Below are 26905 nucleotides of genomic sequence, written 5' to 3'. Positions count from 1 at the left end.
GGCGGCCAAGGGGCTCCCCTGAAAGGCGCAGGTGCAAAGCATGAACTGCTGCACGCTGAGCCCGAGCTCGAGGGGAGCGGACCCTTCCCCAAGGCACAGAGAAGATGCTGGCGAGGCGAGGCGAGTTTCATAGTGAGAAAGCAGCTAGCACAGCTCACACAGACTGAAGGAAGAGGCAGGCACGAAGGACCCCCCTGTGGATTCCGGTTTTGTGTCTGACAACAGGAAGAATCAGTCTGGGCCTTTGTCCTAAGGAAATGATGCCTTCTGGGGAGGGCGGAGGCCCCTTCTGGGCGGGTCACCGCCTGTTTCAGGAGCTGGGGGTGGTTCTTTACTTTGTAACCACTTGTCAAGCTGATGCTTATGATTTGTCCACTTTCATGAATGAATGTTATGCTTTAGTAAAAGCATGAAAAATGTTATTAAAATGAAAATAAACAATATTATTTTAAATATATGGTATAAATACTTGTTTTTCACCAAAATATTAGCCCACGAGTGTTTTCCAGGGGCCTGGAAAGCCCTGAAGTTCCTAGAAACCTTCTCACAGGATCCATGAGGTCAAAACCTATTTTAAACCAACACTAAGACATCATGTGCTTCCTTTTTTACCATGTTGTCATTTGCTCTCATGTAAAACTGTGAACTTGGCATGAATTGAAGAGGTGGCTCCAAACTGCCGGTTGTCATCGTGTGCTTCGCTGCCATGCACTAACAGGCAGTAAAAAAAAAAAAATTAAAGTCAGGTTCACTTAAGAATGTCCTTGATGAAGCAGTGAAAAATTAGGAGATCAGGTGTTTGTTATTATTTTCAAATGAATTAAAAATATTTAAAATAGCTCTCGGTTTTAATTTCTAACAGAATAAATTTCAATAGACATAAGTGACAGAAACAAAAACCCTTTGGAGTCAATAATTTTCAGAGGAGAAAAGGTCCTGAGACCTAAAATGTTGAGAACTGCTAAATATTAGACAACACAGGTGTCTGACCCCTTCACCACTGTAACACAATGTGTAGCCAGCCTCTCCACAAGTTGTCACCTCCACCTTCCAAAGTAAAGCGTTCTTCCTGCCATCAGTCATGCCAGTTTATTTGCACACAGACTCCTTCCTGCAGGACACCTCAGCACCCAGAGTTAAAGCACAGAGTGGTTTAACTTCCCAATGAGAAGGCAGAAGAACAGGGTGAGATTGCCTCCAAAATGCTTAATTGATAAACAAAAATATGACTTTAGAGAACAGAGGCAAGAAGAGCAGACACCTCTCATCCAAAAATAAATATCTTTGAGCACCGTTTAATTTCACTGAAGACAATATTCCACCCCCACTCCTACTTCCAGTATATATTTTTCATTAGATATTTACACATAAATTTAAAGAAGAGATATTATGTAAAGAAAGGTATAACTCTCCGAAATGCTGATTAAACAAGAATGGGTTCATTGTCTCAAAATATGTAACAACAGAGGCATATCAACATCACACCAATTCTTTAAGAACTGGTAAGAAAATATAACATAAAAAGATGAGGTTAAGAAATGTACATGGTGGCGGACTTGACCCAGTGGTAGGGCATCTGTCTACCACATGGGAGGTCCGCGGTTCAAACCCCAGGCCTCCTTGACCCATGTGGTGAGCTGGCCTATGCACAGTACTGATGTGTGCAAGGAGTGCCCTGCCACGCAGGGGTGTCCCCTGTGTAGGGGAGCCCCACATGCAAGGAGTGCACCCCGTAAGGAGAGCTGCCCAGCGCGAAAGAAAGTGCAGCCTGCCCAGGAATGGTGCCGCACACAAGGAGAGCTGACACAGGAAGATGATGCAACAAAAAGAAATACAGATTCCCATGCCGCTGACAACAACAGAAGCGGACAAAGAAGAAGACACAGCAAATAGACGCAGAGAACAGACAACTGGGGTGGGCAGGGAAGGGGTGAGAAATAAATAAATAAATCTTAGGGGGGAAAAAAAAAAGAAATGTACAGACTGTCACTGTCACCTTTTAATTTAGAATCAATCACTTGATTAATTTTGAGGATTAGAGTTTTTTAAACTTAATATTAAGCCAGGCCTCAATTCTGATTTTTTTCAATTTTTTAAAATTAATTGTCTATTTTTTTAAATATACAAGATCACAAAAAATGTTACATTAAGAAATATAAGAGGTTCCCATATACCCCACACCCCATCCCCCCACTCCTCCCACATCAACAACTTCTTTCATCACTGTGGAACATTCATTGCATTTGGTGAATACATTTTGGAGCATTGCTGCACTGCATGGATTATAGCTATATTGTAGTGTACACTCTCCCCCAGTCCATTCAGTGGGTTATGGCAAGATATATAATGTCAAGCATCTGTCCCTGCAATACCATTTAGGACAACTCCCAAGTCCTGAAAATGCCCCCACATCTCATCTCCTCTTCCCTCTCTCTTTCCCTAGCAACTACCATGGCCTCTTTCTCCACATTGATGCTACAGTTTCTTCCATTACTAGTCACAATAGTTCTGTAGTAGAATACCAGTAGGCCCACTCTAATCCATATTTTATTCCTCCCTCCTGTGGACCCTGGGTTGGTATGTTCACTCCACCTCTATATCGAGAGGGGCCTTAAAATATGTGCCTTCATTAAAAAAGAAGTTACATAGCCTGGGTGTTGTCGTGGCTTGGCGCTTTGAACCCCAATAAAACATGCTCATAAACTTGGTCCACTCCTGGGGGGTGAACTCTTGTAAGGAGGACCTTTTGATGAGGTGAGTTTGGCTAAAGAGCAACCTAGCCCGGTCAGGACAGGTCTTAATCTTATCAGTGAGGGCCTCACAGAGAAGGTCACAGAGAAAGAGAAGCTACCGGGAACAGCCAGAAGCTGGAAGCTGGAACCCAGGAGAGAAAGCAGAAGAAGCCACCACGTGCATGGCCATGTGACAGAAAGCTGAGGCCAAGGTCGCTGGCAGCCAGCCCGAGAGTGCCAGTCTTCTGGGAGAAAGCTTGGCCTTGATGCCACCTTGACTTGGACTTCTCCTAGACTCAAACCATAAGCCAGTAAATGCCCATTGTTTAAGCTAAACCATTGCATAGCATTTGTTGTAGCAGCCAGGGAACTAAAACAGTTGTCCTCAGGTGTAAACTGGAAATGAAAGCATTGGCCTCTTTGCTACATGGAGAGTTACTGGTCAAGGGGGGCATGGAGCCCTTTGGGAGCTGGGGTGACCAAGACTGCGAGTGACCAGAAGAAGGTCTCTGGACAACAAGGGCCCAGGCAGACTTCCCATTCTAGTCAAAACAGATCAACAGGAACCAAATGTGCCTCCTGCCAGAAGCAAGTAAATACGGAAAAAGCGTGTGAAGCAATGGTTTTCAAATTCACCATTTTAACACCCTGAAAAAGGAAAACCATGTGATCATCATAATAGAGCAAGAAAAGGCACCTGACAAAAATCCAATATACATTTGTAATTAAAACCTCAGTAAACTGGCAATAGAAGAGAATGTCTGCAATCTGATAAACGGCATCTACAAAAACCTGCAGCCTCTTGCATAAGGCTTGGGAAGAAGATGAGTTTGAAGATGTCTGCCCCTGCCACATGTATTCCACACGTACTGCAGGTTACAGCCAGTGCAGTAAGCAAAAGAAATAAAAGGCATCCAAATTGGAAAGGAAGAAGTAAAACTCACTTGCAGACAACATGTTCCTCTATGTGTAAAATCCTACAAAATAATAACAAATCTACGAGAACTAATTTGTGCATTTTGCACCTTTTCAGAAGGCAAGATCAATATTAAAAAATCCATTTTATTTCTATTTACTAACAATGAACAATTGGAAATGGAAATTTTTTAAAATGCCATCTATGATAACATCAAAAATATGGTATTTTAGAGATGAGCCTGACAAAAGATGGGCAAGATTTGCCCACTTAAAACCATCATATATTGATGAATGACATTAAAGAATTGATGAAAAAGAGAAATCCACCATGTTTATGAATTGGAAGACTCGATATTGTTAAGAAAGTAATTCATGCCAAATTGTTCTACAGGTCTCTGCAACTTCAAGTAAAATTTATTTGGAAATGCAAGGGGCTTAGACAATCCAAAACTACTTTGGAAAAGGAGAATACCATTGGAGTTATCCTACCTGATTCAAGACTTTTATTAAGCTACAGTAATGCAGACAGTGTTATATTGGCCTCAAGACAGAAAAATTAATGGAGCAGGAGAGAGTCCAGAAGTAGACCCACGGACTATAGTCAACTGATTTTCAACCAATGTTCAATGGGAATTCAGCAGAGAAAGTATAGTCTTTTCAAAAAATTGTGCTGGGACAACTGTATATCCATGTGCAAAAACAAACAAAATAATAATTTCCATCCAGTCACCCCTTACTTGAAATTAAAAACTTAATTCAAAACAAAACCTCCAGGAGGAAGCAGGAAAAAAATCTATGTGACCCTGGATTGGGAGAAGATTTCTTAACCATGGCACCAAAAGCATGGCCAATAAAAGAAAAACAGTGATAAATCAGACTTCATCAAAACTAAGAACTGCTGCTCAGAGAAACCCATTATTAAGAGAATATGAAGACAAACCACAGATTGAGGAAAATATTAGTAAATCACATTTCAGATAAAGGATTTGTACCCAGAATATATAAATAACTCTCAAACCTCAACAAGATGAAAACATGGACAACATATTTGAGCAGACACTTCCTCAAAGAGGATATACAAATGCAAACAAGCCCATGAAAAATGCTCCACATCATCGGTCATTGAGGAACTAAAATGTCAAGCAATAACAGGATTCTACTACAAACCATGTGAGTTTCTGAAATGAAAAAGTGTGAGCATGCCAAGCGTGGGCTATGATATGAAGCAACAGGAACTCTCCTATGGCAAGTGGGAACATCAGAAGCACACAACCACTTTTGAAAACATTCCAGCAGTTTCTATACATATACTACAAACTGATCCAGCCACTTCCCAGAGAAAGAAAAGAATATGACTTTACAAAGACTTGCACATGAATGTGCATAGCAGCTTTATTTGTAATAGTGCAAACTGAAAACAACACAAATGTTCATCAACAGGTGAAAGATGGACAAATTTTGGCATGTACAGCCATACAACAACAATGCTGAATACTGTTATAACATTATCTTAGTAACATTCAGCAATAAAAGTGAATTAACTGGTAAATGACATACGCTGTGGCCTCGATGACTTGGCGTTTGCTCCCCCAGCTCTCCCAGTTCCTTCCCCTGCGGTCACAGCAGCATTCCACTTCTAAGTAGTGAAAAGGCAAGCCTCCCGACATGGCCGTTTGCTAACTCGTCACTGAGCCTTAGCCTTGCTCCAGCAACGCCTGCCCTCCTCTCCTGGAAACCTGTAGGCCTATCTGTTCGTTGATTACATTCTTATCGACAGTCCTTCCACATGGTTTCAGTGAACACCTAACTTCTGCTCTACTGAAAAACCTTGGGAAGCTTCTCTGCCTGAACACTGCGTTCTCTACAAGCCCTGCTGCCCCTCGCGTGCCCTCCCCACATGCACAAAGACGTGCGCCATAAAAGAGCCCCTCGTTTGCAGTGAGCGCAGACGACCGAGCTCGGAACTGTTGTCTCTCCTCTGCCACCGGGGACGAAGCCCCACGTGAGCCCCAGGAAGTGCTCTCTGCTCGCCAAGCCGGACCTGCCCAGGGCTGTCTTTGGTCTGATCGGCGGGCAGCTGTCGTTTTACACAACTCCTCGCCGTCTCCTCAGTCGACATGGCACAGTCAGCTGTCCAGGTGACACGTTCATGGTCTGCCTTCACTGAGGTGATGCTTTCATGATGTGTCAGAATGTGTAACATTGTACCTTTGAGGCATCGCGGCTCTCTGTATCAAGTGGACCTCGCTAGAGTGAAAACAAATAGGCTGGTGCTCACAGGCACGAGAGCCCCTTCCCCTTCCCACATGCAGCGTTTCTCAGGCTGCTCTTCTGGCCCTCTCCCCGCCCAGGACATCCATAAGTCCAGGTTATCTTTATGCATTTGGATTGGAGTTAAAATGCGGATGGGGCGGGGAACACGTACCCGAGTGGATCCCCGGTCTTTTCGCCCTCAAGGGGAGAGAGCCCGGATAAGCTATAAACAAAAACAAAAAAACAAACCCTATAAAGGAGGGAAACAACCCTGATTTATTGCTTATGTTACAGCAAGCGATCTGGCAGGAATCAAAACCAGCAGTTAACCTGCCAGGCAGAAAGAATGCAACCCCTTTGCTGGCTGTTACAAAACATTGGGCTGTTTTATAGAGGGAGTCTATCAAAGTCAAAACGTTTTACATGATCGCAAATTCCTTAAAATGTGAAGATGCCGTAATGGTGTAATAATGAGGGACTGTGGACTTTACAACGCCAAAATGTGTTGTTCTTCGTAAATTCTGCCATTTTATTTTTTAATAGTAACAAGACACAGAATGCTATCAGTGTAATCTTAACATAACGAAGGTTCCTGAATGGCCTCGCCTTCCCTGGAAAGTGCAAGTCAGGCCCATAAGGTAAGAGAGAAAACCCACCTGCAAACACCTGTGCTCATTTATGTACACGCACCTGCAAACACCTGTGCTCATTTACATAAAGGAGAGCTCCCTTGCCCTCCACCCTCAGGGAGACACAGGGCAGGACAGGCAGGGCCAGCTCCACCTTTCCCACAGCGCTAAAGGGCGTTGCTCGAGGCACGTAGGAGAGCACCTGGCAGCAGGTGTGTGCCAACACCTAGGGAACAGCGTGCCAGAGGGGGCTCGCTTGCCCACAGTTTGGGGGACACCAGGGGGAGTCTCGGGACCCCCTCCCAGCTGCTCTGCATGGCCGACATCACCATGGCCCACGCTGACTGCACACTGAGTGCCCTGCCTCCCGGGCCACCCTCTCCTCTCCTGAGCCTCCCTCCCAAACGCCCGTGCTCCGGTTTCCCCGACAACCGCAGGTTGGCGCCGTGTTCCGCATTCTTGCATCAAATGCAAACTTCCTCCTGCTCTCTCTCCAGCACCAGGGACGGGGCCAGAGGGTGGGGGGCCGGAGGGTGGGCAGCCTCCTCAAGCTGCTGCCCGCTGGCTGGCCCCCTCCTCCTGGTGGTCTCGGCCTCTGCTGAGCCCCGCGCGCTGCTGCGGCTGCGGGCTGCGTCCAGCTCGGAGCCCACCCTGGCCCAGGGTCAAGGCCCCTCTAGCCCCCTGCCGCCACTGCCCCTGCCTGCCTCATTCCCAGATGGCAGCACACCATTGCCAGCGCTTCAGGACTCAGTTTACCTGCTCAAACACAGCTGCCACCTTCAAAAGGAAAAGCCTCCTGGGGCCACCGTCAGCTTCTGGTCCTCAAGGCCCTTCAACCCCCTGCCCCGGACGTCCTTCCTTTCAGACTCCTACCCGTCTCCCCCAGCCCTGCAGCTCCAGCTCTGCCCCCAGCCCCCCATCCTGCACACCCCTCACACAAGGCTTTGCTCTTAGGGACCTCTCTCCATGCTCGCTGCACCTGCCCCCTCTCAGGACCACCCAGCCCCACCCACGCCGAGTTCTGGGAGCCAGGGTTTCCCCCGGGAACAGAGCTGAAAAGTGCCATCCTCGTGGAAGGTAACAGCCAACACGCAGAAGCAGGTGGAGGGCTGGGCTGTGCTTGCGAGGGGCATTCTGTCCTCACCACTGCCTCGGCCCAGGCGGAGGGGAAAGGGCGCCAGGCGGGGGGCAGCCCGGAAACACGGGGTCCAGGGAGGCCCCGCTGAGCGCAGCCAGGCAAACCCCAGCCTGCAGGTCCTCGCCATGTGCTGGACAGGGGAACCCTGGCCGTGGCCTGGAGAGGCAGAGGCCACCTGTTCCCCAGGACAGCTTCCGGCACACCGCAGGGTAAGATGCACTAAGGCGCGGTGGTCTCCACCGACTGCGCACCCTGCTTGCCCGGCTGCACGCTCTGCGACTCCTTCCCAGTGGCCACGGAGCTCCAGGCCGCCGCGCACACAGGACCGCCCTTTCCCGATTCTGTCCAGGTCTCCTGAAGACCGCGTCGTCCCCCCTCCTGGGCCCTGCCCTCCACTTTCCCTGTGGACACACTGTCCCTGCGGACACCCGCCCCGCCCTTTACGTCGACCCACTCAAGTGCCGAGACATGGGCGAGCAAAGCAGTCCCAGCACGAGCCCGGGGGTGACGCTTTCTGCCCTTCCCTTAATTTTGCTTTTCAATGATTCAGTAGAAAAGTAAGTCTCTTGGTTAAGGTCTTGGTAGAAAAAGATCCCTCTACATGTGAGTTATTAAAAATAAAACAGCATTTGTAATTTAAAGGACCTTCCAAAGGACTATGCTAAAAATGCCATTGGTTTTTATTTTCAAAATCTCTGAGTAGGGATCCTCTTAAAAGCAGACTTCCAACCCGCTCTCAGTAATAGGACATTTCCATACGAGTTGGGACAGGACAGCTAGCCAGCGCCACTGTCACTATGCAAGGCTAGTCTAGAACGCCCAGCCGGGAAGGAGAGGAAGGTGATTGCCACATAGTTACAGGAGAAGCAGCAAAATCATCTTCACCTAGAAAATCCAAGACAAAAAGTCACAGAGCACTACTTGCTCCAGCAATGAAAAAATTTTAAATACTTATAACAATGTAAATACTGACTATGGGCTTAAAAAGAAAACTGTCATCTATATTACTTTGGAAAAAATGAGGAAGTAAAAGAGTAAAAAAAGCCAGTCTTCACTGAGGAAATCAATAGAAGTTGATAAGAAAGAGCAGTTTCATGAGAACATTCAGAAATATGAAAACCAGCAAAAACCATTCCTAGCGGTGGGCTCAGGGGAGGAGGCACGAGGGAGGGAAGGTCAGTGAGAGGGAAAATGATTCTTTGCGTCAGAAGTTTTTTAATGTTATTTGTTTATTGGTTTTTTAAGGATGAGCAAATGTATTTCTTGAAGAAAAATAAATCATAATTATCCATACAATAAAATGATACACAGTTTTTCAAAGAAATAGGGTACATTTACATATACTAGCTTTAAAATAAATCTAACACATAGTAAGTGAAAAAAATTTGATGTTGCAGAACTATTTAAAAGTGATGTGGGAACACTTTGCCTTTCATATTTTAAAAAACTTAGACTTTAAAGATTTTGTCACAACATGTAACTTTATAATTAGAAAATAAGAAAATTCTAACCCAAGAAAACATAAGCATCTGCTAAGAATAATGAAAGTATACCATAAAGTCTCTAGAATAAGGTTAACAAAAACCCATAACTGGCCTATACATTTTTAAGAGTCGATTAGAAATAGATAATGGGATGTTTCCCATTCACAGTGGTGACAAGAAGTATAAAATACTACAAAGGTCAAGTAACAAATGTACACAAACAATAGCAGTTCACAGAAAGCCTCAAACAAAACCTGTAAGTAGAGAGACTAACCCTGTCCCTGGTTGGGAAACTCAAGATTGTAAAGATGTAAGTGTGTCTAAAATTAATTTATAGATTCAATGCAGACTATACAACTTGTCGAGTTAATCCCAATATCTATGTGGGAGAGTAAATGGCAATTGGTGAAGGAATCCTGAAAAAAAAAAAGTGAAGAGTGGCTTGCTCCACCAGACAAAACACATACTGTGAATTTCCAGAAACTAGAACAGGAATAACCAAGATCAGTGGAACTGGGGAAATAAAAAAGCAAGCAAAATGCATAGTGGGCACAGGAAAAGATGCCCAGTGTCTCTAATAACAGGAGAATCAACACTTAAAAAACAAACTATCTGATGCACAATTCACTGGAAATACTAAGAAAAAACAAAGCATGCCAAATGCTGGAAGAGACATGGGAAACCACGTGGCATGAGCAACTTGCTTCTGCCATTCTGGAGACAGTTTTGCAGGGAAACTACATTTTAAATGTGCATGAGCCTTGACCCAGGAATCCCACTTCTGGAAATCTGTCCTAGAGATATTTATTGATACCTGTGCAAAAAAGATACATACACAACTCCCATGGCCACCATCTCCACATCAATGATACAATTTCTTCAATTGCTAGAGTCACAAGAGTTCTGTAGTAGAATACCAGCAAGTCCACTCAAATCCATTATATTCCTCCCTCCTGTGGATCCTGGGATGGCTATGTCCACTCCACCTGCAAATTGAGAGGGGACTTAGATCCCACATGGCTGATGGATGTGATTCTCCTGTTTGCAGTTATAGGTACTCTCAGTTCCCTGATGTGGTGATATGGTGGTTGATCATTCTCACCAACCCGTCAGCTGACCTGGGCAAGTCCAACAAACCAGAAAGTAGGTGTTGCAACTCTGCTGAGGTTCAGGGCCCAGCTGGCACATGGACAGTCCAGAGATTCAAGTCTCCTGAGCATATGAAAACCCCAGTACGAATCACAGGTTCAGTAAAAGTGACAGAAGATGCATGTGTAGAGAAGTCATATCTGAGTCCAACTCCATCACAATCAGTAACACAAATTCCAAAGTAGGACCCACTGAGAAGGCACTGAACTCCAGAGTCATGTGTTATGACAGTAGCCCTCAGGAGCACCAGTACCTGGGACTGTATCTACTTTGGCTGCCTCTGGGACCCTGCTTAGACATGCATAAGCACAACCCCTCTGATGACCTCTTGAATCATTTTGAAGTCTCTCAGCCATATAAACTCATTTGTCTTTACCATTTGCCCTTTTTATTCAAGGTCATTTTCTATTTGCATCACCTGCTGGAGCTTGGTAGCAATCCCTTGGTGCCAGGGAAGCTTATCCCTGGGAGTCATGTCCCACACTAGGGGGAAGGTAATGCATTTACATACTGAGTTTGGCTTAGAGAATGGCTATATTTCAGCAACATGGAGGCTCTCAGGAGGTAACTCTTAGGCACCCTGCAGCTCTAGGCCTAGTTGAAATTTCAAGCACACAGGCTCATAAGCATAGTAAGGGCTCGTATCAAGGGCTCGTCACTGGACCATCTTTCTTCACTGGTCTTTGTCCTTGCACTTGGGGGATTGTTGCTGTTCCACTGGGGAATGCAACAGAGCTCCCCAGAATGGGTACACAGCACTCCCTCAGTAGTCATGTGTAACTCTATCCACTATGACAATACCCAATGAACATCCGAACATATCTATATACCCTCTATGCGTGCCCTGGAGAACTCCCTCTCACCCATGCATCCCCCATCAACGACACCCCACACCAGTGCTCCTCCCCTGCCATAGTTGAATCCCTCTGTGATCTAAAACTTTTTCAAAAATGGAGCCTAATATATTGCTAAATTAAATTAGTAGGAAAATGAAATAGTATTGACAGGTTTGAAGCTTAGGAACAGAACTTATACTAATTTTTTTAAAAAAAACTAAAATAAAGTAAAAAATAAATTGGGGTATTAAAAAATGAAAAATATCATAAAACTTTGTTTTTGATGTTTTGCCTTTCATCACAGCAATAGGTGTTGCCTTGCATGTACAGTGAGTGGCAAGGCAATCTCCTCCATTCCTTTCTCAGGGTCTATACCCCTTTTTTTTTTTTTTAATTTTTAGTTTTGTCTTCTAAAAAGTTTCGATCACAGTAAAGTCACATATACAATGTAGGGGACTCCCATATACCCAACATCAAACCCTTTTCCCACTTCCCCAACAATGATCTTTTACATGAGCTACAATGTAAACTATGCTCCATGAGGTATGGCAGTGCTCCAGGCTGTATTCACCAAATGCAATGCATGTGCCTCACTGATGAGAGGGGATGTTGAAGTGGGAGGAGCGGGGGTGGGGGGAAGGGGGGTGTATGGGAACCTCTCATGTTTTTTAACAATGTTTTGTGTGATCTATTTATCTTTTTTAGAAAAAGACAATAAAAAAATAAAGGAAAAAAAAAAGATACATATAAAATATTTCCTGCCAAAAAAAAAATGGAAATCATCCAAGTGTCAGCCACAGGGGTAAGATTATAAACCAGGCAGCCCAAACACCACCAGGAAGAGCTCTTAGGGCAAGGCGGAAAGTTCTTGGCAGGAACGCTGAGGGTGGAGGAGCAGCGTGAGCTCTCAGCGCCATGCGTGGGATCTCACGCTCGACCTCCCTGTCCCTCCACCTCCGCGTGGTGGGAAGCGCCCACAGCCTTCACGGCCCTCCGTCATAAAACGCAGGCAGGGTTGGAGGGGGCCGTGGGCTGCAGGAGCGCCCTCATCCAGCCCCCCTGGATTCTGTCATGACCGCGCCCCTGCGCAGTGCCCTGCAGGCTTCCTTGCGTTGGACGCCAACGCTTTGCTTGCTGTAAAACTGCAAATCCTACACAAGTTGTTAGCCGTAACTATTACCAATGCTGCAAGTCACTGCTCAGTGCCTTCCTCCTTTCTCTAACCACCTCTGCACCATAAAAATAAACAAAGGCTGGGAATTCGAATTAAAAAGCACCACCTTTCCAGGTCCCGATGTGTGCCAAACGGAGCCGTAAATCTTGGGCCTGCTGGCCCCAGATGGCCTTCGTCACGGGGGAGGCCAGGGAGGCAGGGAGCCCCGCCCGGTGGCTCTGGGGGGGTCCCAAAAGGGACACCTGGCGGGGGCGGGGGCTCGGCAGGGGCCAGGTGGGGCAAGGTGCCAGCGGGCGCGGTCCGGCAGGCAGCAGAGCCCCTCCCATTGCTCTATTTCTTGGTCGGAGCAGCCACCTGGCAGAGCAGCCCGGGTCCCACGTGTCACTAGCTTCAGCGTTTTGACTCAACGCCCTTCATTTCTAGTCTGATCACAGAAAGCGAGTCACCCCCTCAGCCAGAGAGGACGGCCCACCTGACGGAGGTGTGTGAAGGTGTCCAAAAGCTCGTCGGGGCCGATGGAAGACGCACCCTTGAGCCATGAACGACATTAAACTGCCACTTAAAAAAAATTTTTTTTCAGGACAATAAGAAATTTAATTAAACAAGAAAAGAAAATTAACCATAAATTTTAAACCATTTACATCCATATGTGCAAGTCTATCTTATTCACTCTTTTTTTAATAAAACTTTTTAAATTAAAGTTAACAGATCACATAGAATGTTACATTAGAAGAACATAAGAGGTTCCCATATAACCCACACCCCACTCCCCCATCCCCATCATTTTTTTAAATTGTATATTTTTGAAGATACATACATCACAAAAAAGGCTACATTATAAAAAAACATAGGAGGTTCCCATATATCCCCCATCCCCCTACCCCACTCCTCCCACACCAACAACCTCCCCCATCATTGTGGCACACTCATCGCACTTGGTGAACACATTTTGGAGCACTGCTGCACCACATGGATAACAGTTTACTCTGTAGTTCACACTCTCGTCCCATACATTCAGTGGGTTATGGCAGGATAGATAAAGTCCATATATAAAACCCTACACTATGATTTAGGACAACTCAAAATTCCAAAAATGTCCCCACATCACATATCTTCTTCCCTTTCCCTGGCCTCAGCAACTTCTGTGGCCACTTTCTCCCCATCAATGATACAATTTCTTCCATTACTAATCACAAAAGTTTTGTGGTAGAATATCAGTAAGTCCACTCTAGTCCATATTTTATTCCTCCATTCTGTGGGCCCTGGGATGGTGATGTCCACTCCACCTCTAAACTGAGAGGGGGCTATGATCCCACATGGCTGATGGAAGGGATTCTCTTGCTTGCAGGTGTAGACTCTCTTGGTTCCCTGGTGTGGTGGTTGACCATCTTCACCTCCCTGTTAGCTGACCTGGGTAAGTCCAACGAACCAGAGAGTAGGAGTTGCAACTCTGCCGAGGCTCAGAGCCCAGCTGGCACATGGACAGTCCAGAGATTCAGGGCTCCTGGGCATACACCAACCCCAGCACCAACCACAGGTTCAGGTAAAGTGACAGAAGAGGCATGCATAGAGAGGTCACATCTGAGTCCAGCTCCATCACACTCAGGAGCACAAACTCCAAAGTGGGGCCCCCTGGCAAGGCAATGAAGTCCAGAGCCATCTGCCAAGACCGTAGGACCTGTGGGTCTCTGCAGCCCTCAGGAGAACCGGTACCTGGGGATGCATCTGCTTCAGCTGTTTCTGGGGTCTGCCTGAGGAGTGTATAAGAGCAACCCCTCTGATGACCTCCTGACTTTTTTGAAGACTCTCAGCCATATAAACTCATTTGACTTTGCCATTTCCCCCTTTTATTCAAGGTCAAAAAGCAGTTTTTAATACATGATCCCTCATGTGGGCTGAGATAATCTGCTGGTCTGAGTTTTATTAATATATAAATTATATAAATTTTATCTCCAAATGAAATAAAGGCAACACAGTAAAAAACACAAGGCTAAGAACCAGGTCCGGGGCCCACAGACCAGGCGCAGGACATGTCTGAGCTGAGCAAAGCTGGGTGACCTTGGGAGCCGCGGGCCGAGGGCCACCCACGAGGCTGAAGTTCACATGGCTGAGACCGGAGGGCAAGCAGCCGCGGCTCGGGGCCGTCGTCAGCAGGTACCGCTCAGCGCTACCAGATCTGCCTGTTGTAGGACTGAGGAATTTATTTTTAATTGCCAAAAATAACCCCAATAGCCTACAACTTATATGCTCCAGGCTTTCGATATATCTATATCAAATTATATATATTAAATTTTCAATCATGCAAATATTTCTTTCAGTCATGAAAAATTCCAGTTAAGTTTTCATCTGGCATTAACTACCTCTGGATTTGTGTTTTTATTTATTTTCACTTTTTTATGGAGACCTTTGGTGACTATGAGCACTGGTTTTCATTTAGAGAAGGGATCTCAAATCAGCACAACGGTGTCAACGTGCAGCACGCCAGAAACGGCTGTGGCAGCTCTCTGACGCCAGCGAGACGCCAGCTGACCGAGCAGGCTTTCTGCAGAGTGCCTGGACCTCGGGAGCGGCCGGCCGGCGGGGTTGCTGGGGAGACACACACCGTGCGCCACCCTCCACTACCGCCCTGCAGCACAGCCACCCTCGGCAGGCCTGCCCCCTCCACGGCACGGCCGACGCTGCTGAGAGCAAACGACAGCAACGTCAGGCCGCTGCGTTTTAGGGCCTAAAAGGGCAGCGGCAACGGGCCAGGGGGTCCTCTCAATTGTTCTAGTCTGTCAGGGACACTCGGTACCTGGAAACTCAAGCAGGGTTGGTGCAGACTGAGTGGAGTCAAACCCTGCTGGGAGCTGCTGACCTTCTGGAAGATTCTCCCAGCCATCACAAAACCAACAAGTTGTGTCACAGCTTAATCTGTAAGAACTAAAATTGTGATGTTTCACTGCAAATCTTCAAGTGCGCAAATCCTTAAAACAAGTAAATTCCATATGTAAAAAGTGCAGAGAAATGGATTCTTGTGAGAATTAAAGGATCCTATATCAAGTTTTGGAGATTCTTGAATTAGGGGCTCAGAGTTTCAGAGGTAGAGGCAGCTACGTGCTTTCAAGGTACTGGAGAACGCTCAGCCTCACGGGGTTCCACTATTAACGGCCCTACTCCTGTGTTCCTGGAGCTTTGCACCGACGCCCTGGCAGCCGGCCCCGTTCCCCTACAGCCGTCACTGCGTGGAGGTGTGGCCACGTGGTGACCACAGGCCTCGGGCCCTTCCGCTCACAGAACACCCTCCGAGGCGCTTACTGGCGCTGTGAGACAGGGGTAACTGCCACCCATCGCACTCGTCCCCGTGGGCTCGCGTGCCCGTCACCGCTTCCTGTCTCTCCCGCACTTTGCCTTCAGAACTGGGGGTCAGGCTGCGTCTCTGTCATATGACAGGGTGCACAATCACACACTGCGCCAGAGCAGGGCACGCGACTGAGCTCACGGATGGGGGGTGGGCGGGCGGGGGCCCCCGGGACTGTGGCCACACGCCAGCCTGGGCCTTCTGGCCGGCCGTGCACCCCGCATCCCAGGCAGAGAGCCCAGCGAGCGGCCCGAGCGCCCAGTCACCAGCGGGTGCTGCCCCGAGGCGGTCCCGTGCTTTACACGACGGGACTGTGACTTCTTGCACCGTTCAGGGACCAGTCCCCAGGATTCACATCTACTTCTGAATCCTTCACTAAACAAAACGTTCTCTTACAGAGCAGAATGGAAATTTGCCGCTTTCCTTTGTTTCCAAGACTTCACTCCTAGTTCATTTCCAGTTTTTAAAATGGCCAGAGAGGCAGTGGCTGGGGGAGGAGGCGCCCTCGTCCACGGTGGCGAGCCCAGGGCCCGTCTGAAGGAGCTGTGGGCCACCCCTCATTCCCTGTCCCCAAAGTCTGGCCCATTCCAACGGGATGGCCTTCCACCGTGCCATCGAGAAGGGGGGTACGCGCATAAACACCAGACCCCGTGCTGCTCCCGTCACCACCACCCCTGGAAACATGCTGCTTATTGTGCCCCCCCACACACGGACCCTCCCCGGAGACCCCCGGCCCAGCCCAGGAGCAGGCGGCACGCCCGCCCTGCCCGGGAAGACACCCCCCGCGGTGCCCCAGGCGCCCAGCTGTGGCTGGGGCGTCCCTACCGCCGCCCTAAGGCAGAGCCGCAGGCTGCGCCCCCAGCGGAGCACCCCCAGCGGAGCAGCCCAGCGGAGCGTGTGTCCAGCGGCGTGCCCCCAGTGGAGCACCCCCCGTGGAGCACCCCCAGCGGCGCGCCCCCAGCAGAGCGCCCCCAGTGGAGTGCCCCCAGCAGAGCGTGTGTCCAGGCCCAGGCGGTGGTGGCACGGGTGGCGCCACGAGCATCTGCACACTTGCGTCTTCCCCGTGGAGACTTTCCATTTTCATTTCACGTTTTCAAGCTACACATTCACCAAATGTTCTGGGCATGAGGCTCAGACCTAAACGCCCTGCTGGGGCCGGTGCATACTCAGGGGACTTGAATCTCTGGACTGGCCGTGAGCCAGCTGGGCCCTGAGCCGCAGCAGAGTGGCAACTCCTACTCTGGTTCGTTGTACTTACCCAGGTCAGCTAGAGGGAGGTGAGGATGGTCAACCACCACGCCAGGGAACCAAGAGGGTCTACAACTGCAAGCAGAGGAATTGCATCCATCATCCGTGTGGAATCTAAGCCCCCTCTTGATCTAGAGGTGGAGTGGACATCACCATCCCAGGGTCCACAGGATGGAGGAATAAAATATGGACTAATGTGGACTTACTGATATTCTACTATAGAACTATTGTGACTAGTAATAAAAGAAATTTTAGCATTGAGGTGGAGAAAGAGGCCACAGTAGTTGCTGAGGGCAGGAGAGGGAAGAAGAGATGTGATGTGGGGGCGTTTTTGGGATTTTGAGTTGTCCTTAATGATATTGCAGAGTCAGATGCTGGACTTTATTATCCTGCCATAACCCACTGAATGTACTGGGGGAGAGTGTGAACTACAGGGTAAACTACTATCCATGTGGTGCAGCAGTGCTCCCAAGTGTGTCCACCGAGTGTGATGAGTGTGCCACAATGATGGGGGAGGTTGTTGGTGTGGGGGGAGTGGGGTAGAGGGGTGGGGGGTATATGGGAACCTCATTTTTTAATGTAACATTTTTTTGTGGTGTATATATCTTCAAAAAAATACAATTTACAAAAATGATGTGGTAGGGGGTGGGGAGTGGGTTGTATGGGAACCCCTTACTTTTTTTTGGTTTTTTAATGTAACACTCCTTGTGATCTATTAACTTAATTTAAAAAAATAAAATATTAAAAAAAAATTTTTAAAAAACAACCTCAGTGCCCCTACAGGGGCTCTTCCGAGCCTGTGTTCTCAGGGGTGATCCTCAGGGAAGCTCCCAGGAAAAGGCAGAGCGAGGAGACAAGCCAGCGCTGCTGCAGAGGGGAACACGCCACGCCTGCAGCCAGCTGGGCTCTGCCCCTCTGCTCCTTACCCCAGGACAATTCAGGGCCGGGGTCCCAGCAGGGGCCTGGGGTTGACCGCGGCCTGACTTCAAGCTCACCCTCTGTGAAGTCCCGAGGGCCCAACAGTGAGCTGGACCTGAGCCCTGGGCACAGCCATCAGCGTGCCAGCTGAGGAAGGGGGAGCAGGTGGCCAAGGGCCAGAGCCGGGGCCGCAGTCACCCCAGCCCTGCTTCCCGGGGGCACCGTCCCCCCCCAGCCAGCAGTAGGAGCTGTGGGGAGGAGCAGCCCTCGGGGTGCCCAGCGCAGGCGCTCGAGGACAGACGGACGCCTGCGGGGCGCTGGGCCCGCCGGCCACGTGGTGGCCAGCTCGGCGCTTCCTGAGGACGAGGCTGAGGCAAAGTCCGGCGGGTGGCCTGGCCGGGAGGCGCTGACAGGCCGTGAGTGCCGAGAGAGGAGGCCGCAGGGACCGGGCCCAGGGACCCCGCCCGCCCTTCTCTGCCCTGCAAGCTGAGCCTCAAACGGGAGGACGGCAAGCGCGCCCTGGCGCCAGGTGGCTCCTCGGGGCCACGCTCACCGTGCCGCACACGCCCGCTGCCTCATTTCTGCTTAAGGAAAGCAACTTACCAGGAATTCCCGAGTGGAGCCGCTCACTCCTCCGCATTTAGAGAACCTCCTTCCTGTGCGCCCGAGCCCCCGAGCCACCCCGGCTGACCAGCAGAAGCGCAGGCAGGACGCACTGAGGCTGCCACCACGACATGCGCAAACACACACGAACACTCCCGTCTTCCTGCCCCGCCTCCGCCTGGTTACGTGACCCTTCGGAGAAGCTTCCAGGCCGTCACTGGTAAGCTTCCTGACAGCAAAGTAATGCAGGTAAGGAGCTCTCGGAGCCAAGGCCGTAGAAAAGCTGCGTTCCCAAACACGTACCCTGGCCCGCTCTGGGGAAGTTACATAAAAGAAACATTCTTAGAAGGTATTTTCACCAGTCCTACTTGACTATTAAACTCATTTCCCCAGAGAAGAGCTGTTGACCTGCTAACAGCCGGCCCTGTCACCTCCCAGTGAGCCGCGTGGTCCCAAAGGCCCGTTGCAGGCTCACTCTCGGTGTTTTGAGAAGGTGACTTTCAAGCTCGCTCTTCTATCGCTCCATAAAACGTCCTTCATCTGCAAGCCCCGTTTGTTTTAGCAGCTCAGGCTCTGGCGTCGTCACCAGCCAACACCTGAGCAAACCGTATCCCGTGCCTCAGTTTCCTCACCTGTGAAACGCGGGCAGTGACGGAGCCTGGCCCGCCTTGTGGTGAGGACTGAGGCGGCTGTTCCGTGTGAGGCTTTGGCACCGCACGCTCCCAAGCCCCAGTAAGTGCTCGCCCCTGACTGAGCGTCACTGAGAGTCTCGGGAGCCTGGGGCCACCTCACAGAAAGCACGGGGCCCCCCGCTCAGGCCAAGTCCTGCCTTCCTTCGGGAGCTTGACGAATGCCCCTCGCACACCCTGATGTGAAGTGGCACACGGCCGGCTCCAGAGCCACCGACGGCCGCTTCGTTCTTCAGAGCATCCCCTTCATCGCAGTTCGTCACTCGTCTCCAAGGTCTCCAGGGGAGTCCTGCGGGGTCCCCTGGCTGAGGCACACGCCTGCGCTGGCTCCTTAGCAGGGGCTGCTTCCCCAGAGCCGCGCCAGCGGGAGTCATCCTGCTGTCAGTTTTTGCCAATCTGGGCGGGAGAAGTGGTTTCAGAGTTTACACTTGCATTTATCTTTTTATGTGTGTTTGTCAGCCAAAGGAGCACCGGAACGGGTGGCTTTTATAAAGGGTGTTAATTTGGGGTAGAAGCTGACAGTTCCAGGCCGTTACGTGTACGTTACTTCCCTCACCAAAGTCTACGGCTGTTGCTGTGGCGAGATGGCTGCCGACGTCTGCCGGGCTCAGCTTCCTCTTCCTCTCCAGGCTCCGTGGTCCCAGCTTCTCCCCGTATCAGCTGCAGGCTGGGCTAGGGCTCGTCTCTTCCCCGGGGCTCATTTCTCTCCAGGCTCAGCTGCTCTGCTCTCCCCACAAGGCCAGCTGTAGACCATCAGGTGAACGGCTCGTCTCTCTTCCTGGGGCCTCCGCTGTTTCCCCTGGAGCCCTCTCTCCTTCCTCACGTGTCCACTTCTCCTATGTGTTTACTTCCCGGGGCTGCAGCTCAAAGCTCCGACTCTCACCTCAGTCATGTAGTTTTCTCTGTGAGTCCCTACCACCCAAAGTCCTATTGATGTGGCCGAATCAAAGCCCTGATAATAATTTAATCAAGTGAAAGTGAAACCTTTGAAGTTAATACAGTCTAACACAGCCAGAGGAACAGACCAGTTCACAAACATCATCCAATATCTATTTCAGAATTCATAAACAATGCCAAACTGCTACAGTGAGTATGCTGAACATCTTTTCATGCTTTCTCCTCTTTTGAATTGTTTGTTCATGTCTTTTGCCCATTTTTTCTATAAAAATTTTGCTCATATTTTCCCTTAATTTGTAAAGAGTATTCAAATTAGGAATATTAGCCCTTTGTGATAAATGCCATGCAAAGATTTTATTTTTATGCAGCTAAACACTTCTTTTATTGCACTAGGATTTTTCATCATGACTAGAGGGCCTTTCTGGTACATGTGCATTTTGTTTCTTCACATTTAGATGTCTGATGTATTAGGAATTTATTCTCATGTGAGGTAAGGGGAGTGGATCTGGCTTCACCTTGTTCAAAATGGCTATCGAGTTGACCCAAAGCCATTTACTTATTAAACGACCTTCTTGATCCCAGTGTTTTGACATGCCTTGACTTTATACTAGACTGCTAACTGAAGTTGGCCTGTTTCTGGATTTCTCGCTACTACGCTGGTTTCTATTTTGAGCAGGTGGTATTTGGTGCCAGCTAGTCACTGTCAGGTCTTTGTTGTAGAAGGGCTCCTGCAGCTTTAAGCATTCTTTCCTGCTTCAAAGCTTTCTGCTTTAAGCCCACCCTTCCTGGAAACTGTAATTTTTCCTTACATGATTTTAAACATCACCCTCATCGTGCTCTGTGATTATCACATTTTGTGGCCCCAGCTCAGCTTTTCCTGGAGAATGAGAAGGAAGGTGCTGGCTCTGTGCTGTGGCGCTCACAGCTCTTGTGTGCGCCCGCCTGGCGCTCCAGAGGCTCAGGCAGACGCAGCAGTTACGACAACATTTTCCAAGTGCTCGTCTACCCGTGAGCTTGTGATGCCACTGGGAGCCACGAGAGCTGATTTTGTCCCACAAAGTGCAATTAGTGAAGTCACCCTGAAGGTCGTGGTGGCGGGACTTATGTTTCTGTCCATTCAGCAAGTTTCTAGTGTGAGAAGCTTAAAGATGAGAGAAATGATTGTTTCAGAGAGAAGCATCAACGCCGCTAAAGATGAGTGAACTTCTACTCTGGACGAGATGCCCACAGGCACAGGGGCTGCACAAGGCCAGCACGAGCAGGCTGCTCAGCCCCGGGGCAGCACCCAGATGCTGCGGCCACGCGGGCCCATGTGCTGCTGGCCACGCGCTCCTCTCGCTCACCTGCCGGGTCTGATTCTGTGTACATCAGAGTGCCTTCTGTGTGCCAAGTCTCTTTCTGCGCACGTCAGAGCACCTTCTGTGTGCAGAGTCTCTTTCTGCGCATGTCAGAGCACCTTGTGTGTGCCGAGTCTGTTTCTGCACACGTGTCAGAGCACCTCCTGTGTACCAAAACAAATGTATGTGGCACACGCACTCGTTTTTATCTTACTTTTCACAGCCTATTAAAATGAGAAATGAAACATGAAAGAGCAGCAACCTCCTCCTTAGGGGAAGACGTGGGAGGGGAAAGGAAAGACAGTGAGGAAGCGCGTACAAGGGCGGCGCTGCCGGAAGGAGAACGGCCTGATGCCCGCTGTAGCCTCAGCGCAGCGCGGGGGTGCGGTGGGCGCGTGGTCCTGCGCCGTTGTCCTGGTCGATCCCGTGGGACGTGGCTGCCACCGACCCCCCGCTGCCACAAGGGTGTTAGGGAGGGATTTGGGGCTCCTGTTGGCTTGGGCTTGAGTTTACACACACACTCACACACTCACACACATTCACACGCACTCACACATTCTACACACTCACACACTTACACTCACACTCACACACTCACACACATTCACACGCACTCACACATTCTACACACTCACACACTTACACTCACACACACACTCACACACTCACACACATTCACACGCACTCACACATTCTACACACACACTTATACTCACACACACTCACACTCACACACTCACACACACACATTTCTAGCCATCAAACCAGCCAGGCAGGAGGACGTTCTATCGTAGCTGCTAAGTCACGGGGAAACCTCGCCGGCATGCCGCTGCGCGCTGCTGACTGTGGCGCTGGCATGGCGCTGGCGTGGTGCTGGCGTGGCACTGGCGTGGCGCTGGCGTCAGCAGAATGCAGAGGCCTGTCGGAAGGCAGGGCCCAGTGCCCTGGGGGGGCGCCTTGTGACCCAGTCATCAGCATTAGGGGATTTAAACTCCCCGGGGCCCCCGCTGTCTCCCCCAGTTCCGAAGCCCGTCACCTCCAGGCAAGCCCTGCGCAGCGCTAAGCCCAGGGCAGGGCAAACCCACGTCTGTGGAGAGGAGGGGCGAAGGTGCGTGCATGTGCAAGGGGGGAGGAACCTGCCGCAATCCCTGTTTTCCAGGGGAAATTCTAAGAGGCTGAGCCCCACCCCGTGCGGCTGAACGCCTTCCGGAAAAAAAACGGGGGCTGCTCCTCATGCTTGGAGAACCGCGCTGCAGAGGTCAGTGTCGCTCCTGAAGGCCGACGGGACGGGCGGCCTGCAGGAGGAAGCCTGCGAGTAGAAGTCAGAACACTCTCGCCAAGCGGAAGAAGAGCCCCAAGGCTCAGGGCAGAGTCCTGGGGACCCAGAGACCCCAGGCCACGAGGAGGGCGGAATCCTCCCCGCCTTGGACAGGAACGGAGGGCACGAATGCTCAGAGGCAGCAGCTCCGCCCTCAGGCAGCTCGGGGTTCACCAGGCAGCCCCCGCCCCAGGCAGGCACTGGGGCGTTTCCTACCAAAGCAGAAGGCAGCCCTGCATCAGCAGATGGCTCAGAAACGCTCAGAACATCGGGAGGTAACGAAAAGCAATGGATTTAAACACAGGCTCTGTGCATATCAGAGAGTGTTTTTTCCAGATAAATAACTCTGGGAGGGCAATTTCATACACACGGTGCATTTAAATGATCCCACGGAATCCATTTTGCCGGGTCTTTCTGCCTGATTACGAGTCTTTCAAGCAGACAGCTCTGCTGAAGGGTCAGTCCCACGCTGCAGAGCGTGGGTACAGCATCAGGAGGGGATGCCCGGGCGCCGTGGAGGACACGGTGTGGACACGCGCAGACACGCGACCCTCGTCACACGCACAGACACTCCAGCACCACCTGTGTCCCCGGCTGCCGCTGTTCAAATGGAAATGGAATTAAATAATAATATGATGAAATGAGGCTTTAGATGATTTTCTTATTTAAAGCTTTGAGCACAGGGCAAATCTATTTAACCATACCTGAGAGTAGTTGTTTCTGGAAATTCCAAAACTGCCCTACTTCCTCTTTAGATCAAACTTTGGTGTGTTTCTAGGAAACATGGGCTTTCACATGTGGTATAGTTTTTGCAACTTGCTTCTCCTTTTGTAATGATAAATCAAAACGGCAAGACGTGAACCTCAGATGGTGACTCACCCTCCTCAGGTGGGCTGACAGGTGTGGCCAGGTGTGCCCACTGCAGGCCTTACCTGCAGACTGAGGACCTCCACCTGGCAGGTGGTCCGAGGTCAGGGCGGCCTCCAGGACCAGGGAGAAGAAGAGCAACGTGCCCAGACTGACCACTGGGCTGACCACAGGGCTGACCACCCGGGCTGACCACTGGGCTGGCCACTGGGCTGGAGCACAGGTAGCCGGCATTGGAGCGAGGGGTAAAGGCGGCCCCACACAGGTGCCAAGAAGGGGCTCCTCCCCACCCCTGTGGCCAGCGGAGTCCCCTGGCCAGGACTCTCTCACCTGGGGAGCTTGTGGTCAGCCGCATTCCAGAAAATAACCGGGAAAAAATAACAGGACATCAGAATCTCCACTTTGCTTTCCTGGTTTCAAAATTCACTTTACAAAAAGGCATGGCCAAACCTTTACTTGCTAAAATAAAGGCAACATTTGGCCCTCGTGATGAAATTCAATGGCCTTTAGTGCAATTAAATGAGGGGCAGTAACCGGAAAGCTAACACCCTGTCAATTTGCAATTATGGAGAAAAATGCAAGGACAAGAAATAGGAAAGGCTCTTTGTTGCCTGTCATTTCCTGTCCCTGCATGATGAACAGTGGAGATGCAGCTATTAAACGCATTCATTAAAAACGCCACTTATTTTGAAACAGCAATAACTTCTAAATGGCTGGATAGCAAACAAGCTGACCAGTTCTCTCCAAAGGCTGGGAGGTCACTGGGCAGTGCAGGTGGCCTCAGGGACGGCTGTCCTGAGCCGCTCAGGCCTCGGTGTCCACGTTCACAAAGGAGCCCAAAGGGTGAAGAGTCCCAGTGCCTCACCGCTCCCACGCTCGGAGCTCGCGCCTCATTAGTGTTGACCTCCACGCACAAGCTGAAGACGAGCAGTCAGAGGCAGCGCGCTGTTGCACGCCGCGCGTGGAGGAAGGTGGACATGTGACCAGGCGTCCCAGGACCGCCGGGTTCCCAAGAGCTTACTGTCACCTGTTATTTTAACCAGGGCACATTGATTACTTTGCTTTATTAGGAAACAGAAAGAACAGTGATTTTCTAAATTTAACTTTTGGCTAAAATCTCCACCAATTTCTTTGGACAATAAATTCTGAATAGTTGTATTTTATAAATCCCAGACAAATGTTTTTCATAAAACTGAGTGGGAATGAATGAATTTCAGAAAGTCATAATTTTAGCCACCACTTTTTAAATTTGTCTTTATTTTTTTTAATGTTACATTCAAAAAATATGAGGTCCCCATATAACCCCCCACCCCCCTCACCCCGCTCCTCCCATAACAACAACCTCTTTCATTATCATGGGACATTCATTGCACTTGGTGAATACACTTCAGAGCACTGCTGCACCTCATGGTCAATGGTCCACATTATAGTTTGCACTCTCCCCCAGTCTACCCAGTGGGCCATGGGAGGACATACAATGTCCAGTAACTGTCCCTGTAGTACCTCCCCCACTTATTCTACTCTATTCTACATTCAATAACCTTGAGCCAGACTTAAAAGAAATTCATAAGTACTAAAATTCAAACTGGCCTCAGATTCCCATGGCTCCAAATACCAACTATGAGCTACTGTCCACCTCTCTCCAAAGCCCAGACCTCTCTGAGTTCCATCCACTCGATGTCCACTAAGTGTCCTCCTCGGCATCCACTCAGATGTCCACTCAGGTGTCCTCCTGGGCGTCCACTCAGGAGTCTACTTGGGCATCCCTTGATGTCCACTCAGGGGTCCACTCGGGGGGTCCTCCTGGCATCCATCCAGATGTCCACCCCCTGTCCTCCTGGCTGTTCTGCCACCCTGGCCAGCCCCAGCTCAGGGTGCTGCCTGGAAGCGCCTCCTCAGTGCCCACTGCCCGGGGCCCACGATGCTGCTGACTCGCCTCCTCGCCGCCCCAGAAGCGACACGCCTCCCCGCTGCCCCAGCTGCATGTCCGTCCTTCCCAAAGATGCATCCCGACCACGTCACGCTCCTGCTTCAATTGCAGTTTTTCTATTTACCTACTGTTTATGTAAGGTCATGTATGACTGATATACTTCAGTACTTTTTTTTAATGGAAACATTTTTCCAGGCCCTGACCCTGACCTTCACTGCTTGACCACAGGCCAGTCAAGCACGTCTGGGATGGCCACAGCTCTTGTGATGATCTGGAGAATTACAGGGTCAAAAATACAGGGTACATATGCTCACACACATACATATGCACTTGAAATGATTTCTAAATAGAGTCACTACGAATCATGATTAAGGACAATCTACTTAAAGGAACCTGAAGGAAAGGGACTTTACAAAAACCAACATTTTTATTAGATGTAAGCATTGAAGAGTTTTCTACAAAAAAAAAAAAAAATTCCGGGACATGGTGTGAAGGATAGTGTCCCGTGTCGACGCGGCGCGGCCTTGCCGCGAGCCAAACCTCGTCCAGGCGTGCTGGGCAGGTCTGGGGCTGGCCGCTGCCTCCTGAGCACCTCGGCTCCTCCACTCACTGAGGCTAAGAGGAAAAGCCGAGGTTTCCCAGGGAGAGGAAAGTCTGCCTCGAGCCTGCAGCAGCGACTCCTGATGGCGTTCTCGGCTGGCTGCGCTGCCGGCGGCGAGGGTCTCCCCTTTGCCAGACACCAGTCTCTTGAGGCAGTTCCTTCAACAACCTCCTAACACACACACTAGTTCCATATTTATATATGCACCCCCGGCTCTGTTTCTCTCAAGAACCCTGACGGACACACAGACGTTTACTCTTAACACCGTCTAAGAGTCTCCCATCGTGAGTCTCGAAGATATGGACACGGCTGTGGAAAAGGCGCCTCCAGCAGCGTCACAGCTGACGTGCGTATCCCCCAGAGCCATGAGCTTTTCACACTAAAAGCACCTTAGATCGATGCACTAAAGAGCTTTAATAATACAAACAAGTGAGAAGAGACTGAACTTCCAGACCTCAAGCCCCCTCCTGTGAGCCTGAGTAAGCGTCCTGGGCCACGAATCTCTCACCCTCCATGCAGGCTCCTCTCCAGATGCTCTCCCGCCTCTCCAGGTGCTCTCCCGCCTCTCCAGGTGCTCTCCAGCCTCTCCAGCTGCTCTCCCACCTCTCCAGGTGCTCTCCCACCTCTCCAGGTGCTCTCTCTCCTCTCCTTATCCCTGCAGGCAGACATCCCCTCAACGGCGCGCGTCCCAGGCTGTACACCCTGCTGGCTCAGGGTGCTGAAGGCAGTGTTCTTGTCGGAGCAGCACCTCAGCAGTGAACGCCAGTCTACACCCCTCGGGCAGTATGAAACGCCGGTACCCTTTCATGGAAGGTAAGGCACTTCACAAGGGCAAACGCGTCAC

The 26905-nt window shown here is 50.0% G+C and overlaps 1 protein-coding gene across 1 annotated transcript in view; it reads right to left on the bottom strand.

The window, feature by feature from the left end:
• The window catches only part of SASH1 (SAM and SH3 domain containing 1), a 730341-nt gene that overhangs the window by 630985 nt on the left and 72451 nt on the right, over positions 1 to 26905 (bottom strand). The gene's annotated exons all lie outside the window — the stretch shown is intronic.

This window comes from Dasypus novemcinctus, chromosome 11 (assembly GCF_030445035.2).
Source record: "Dasypus novemcinctus isolate mDasNov1 chromosome 11, mDasNov1.1.hap2, whole genome shotgun sequence".
NCBI lineage: Eukaryota > Metazoa > Chordata > Mammalia > Cingulata > Dasypodidae > Dasypus > Dasypus novemcinctus.
The sequence above is the reverse complement of the archived record's forward strand: the minus strand, read 5'-3'. Positions and strand labels throughout refer to the sequence as shown.